At 31.9% G+C, this 2,635-nt stretch overlaps 1 protein-coding gene across 1 annotated transcript in view; it reads right to left on the reverse strand.

Annotated features, from left to right (window-relative positions):
* The window catches only part of syde1 (synapse defective Rho GTPase homolog 1), a gene marked incomplete at its 5' end in the record, with an annotated part of 39,108 nt that overhangs the window by 12,949 nt on the left and 23,524 nt on the right, over positions 1-2,635 (reverse strand).

Here is a 2,635-nt window from a genome sequence, read left to right on the forward strand (position 1 = left end):
GATGATTTTTTTCAATAGCTTCCAGGTCATGTGACTCAGACACATGAAACACATGTCAAACTGTTCAGCTACATGTGACACAAAAGGCACACTCTTTTTTTTTGTTTTTATTGCTTTTACTATTTTTGAGTAATTTTTAAGTGTAAAATTGATGATTTTTCTTCAATAGCTTCCACGTCATGTGACTCAGACACATGAAACACATGTCAAACTGTTCAGCTAGATGATACACAAAAGGCACACCCTTTAGTTTTTGATTTTATTGCTTTTACTATTTTTGAGTAATTTATATATGTAAAATTGATGATTTTTCTTCAATAGCTTCCAGGTCATGTGACTCAGACACATGAAACACATGTCAAACTGTTCAACTACGTGACAAACATAAGGCACACTCATTTTTATTTTGATTTTATTGCTTTTACTATTTTTATATAATTTTTAAGTGTAAAATTTATGATTTTTCTTCAATAGCTTTCAGCTCATGTGACACAGACACATGAAACACCTGTCAAACTGTTCAGCTAGATGAGACACAAAAGGCACACCCTTTAGTTTTTGATTTTATTGCTTTTACTATTTTTGAGTAATTTATAAGTGTAAAATTTATGATTTTTCTTCAATAGCTTCCAGGTCATGTGACACAGATACATGAAACACATGTCAAACTGTTCAGCTAGATGAGACCCAAAAGGCACACCCTTTAGTTTTTGATTTTATTGCTTTTACTATTTTTGAGTAATTTATAAGTGTAAAAATGATGATTTTTCTTCAATAGCTTCCAGGTCATGTGACTCAGACACATGAAACACATGTCAAACTGTTCAACTACATGAGACACACTAGGCACAGCTTTTAGTTTTTGATTTTGTTGCTTTTACTGTATTTGAGTAATTTTTAAGTGTAAAATTGATGATTTTTTTCAATAGCTTCCAGGTCATGTGACTCAGTTACATGAAACACATGTCAAATTGTTCAACTACGTGACATACATAAGGCACACTCATTTTCATTTTGATTTTGATGCTTTTACTATTTTTATATAATTTTTAAGGATAAAATTGATGATTTTTCTTCAATAGCTTCCAGGTCATGTGACACAGACACATGAAACACACGTCAAAGTGTTCAGTTAGATGAGACACACAAGGCACACCCTTTAGTTTTTGATTTTATTGCTTCTACCATTTTTTAGGATTTTGTGCAAAATTAATGATTGTTCTTCAAAAGCTTCCAGGTCATGTGACCTATTGATTCAAAATTACTTTGAAATTGTTCTACTAGTCTGTATGCATGAGGCACAGACATTTGTTTTCCATTTTTAGCCAATTTCCATTTTTTATTAATTTTTTTCTTCAAAATTGAGGGTTTTTATTCAATAGCTTCCAGGCCATGTGATCTATTGATTGAAAATAACTTTGAAATTATTTTACTAGTCTGTATAGATGAGGCACAGTCTTTTGTTTTCCATTTTAAATGATTTTCCATTTTTTAGGAATTTTTTGGTCAAAATTGAGGGTTTTTATTCAATAGCTTCCAGGACATGTGACCTAATGACTCAGAATCACTTTGAAGTAATTCTACTTGTCTGTATAGATGAGGCACAGTCATTTGTTTTCCATCTAAAGTAATTATTAATTTTTTAAAAAAAAGTTTAGATAGGAAATTGAGGACTTTAATTCTATARTTTCCAGCTTATGTCACGTATGCATCTGCAGTCAGTTGGTCTTTCGTAACAGGATTTCCATTTATATGATGTTCCAGACAGACTAAGGTGGAAAAAGGAAAGGCGTATTCATCTCTGGAACCGTATAAAGATAAACCAAAGTTACAATTGCAGCCTTAAGTAGTGTCTGCTCTGAAGGGTCAAACCACCTTTCATTAATTTAGAATTTTATGTCATCTAAATAAATGCATTTTAAAAAATGCAAACACACATATTTCTATTTGTTTGTTTTGAACATTTTATGTATTACTCTTAAGCAATAAGCACCGTTATGAAATACCAGTAAGAACTCACCACCCACATTTACATGGCCTCTCCTGTAATATATAAATAGTGTTTGGACAAACAGGGAAAAAGAAAATGAAAAGAGAGGTGAGTCACTCCAACTTAGCACTTATGGCACTTAATAGACTGTACACAAAGTTTAGTTTTAGTAAACCGTAGCATTATTGACGCTTGTTTTTCACTAAAAATTTTCTTCCCTTCCCAGATAATCACCTCACTTTTCAAAGAGCAGTTGTGCAGAGCCTGGAACAAAAGGATGAATTGTAATTATTGAAATATCAAATAAATACTTAAAAATTATTGTGTGAAAATGGTTATTGATGCAAATCTATGCTTAAAGTGTAGTTCTAAATGGAGAATTTTTTAAAGGTACGGTATAAGGTGCAATAGGTGCTGTGAAAGTACTGTCTATATATGTACATTTCTAAGTGTAATGGACCTAATACTTTTATGTTTAAGCAAGTAATTCATGACAACCTTTAATGACCTAGGTTTTCATGACATGCTGTTCATCTGCAGATACTGTAGAATGATTAAAGGTTATAGGAGCCATTTGTAGCTCTGGGTGTTCTGGGTATAGTTTGGGTTCTTATTTTGCTTTTATAGTTCTGTTTGGTTTGGTGG

Source organism: Austrofundulus limnaeus, unplaced genomic scaffold, assembly GCF_001266775.1.
Source record: "Austrofundulus limnaeus strain Quisiro unplaced genomic scaffold, Austrofundulus_limnaeus-1.0 Scaffold602, whole genome shotgun sequence".
NCBI classification, from domain to species: domain Eukaryota; kingdom Metazoa; phylum Chordata; class Actinopteri; order Cyprinodontiformes; family Rivulidae; genus Austrofundulus; species Austrofundulus limnaeus.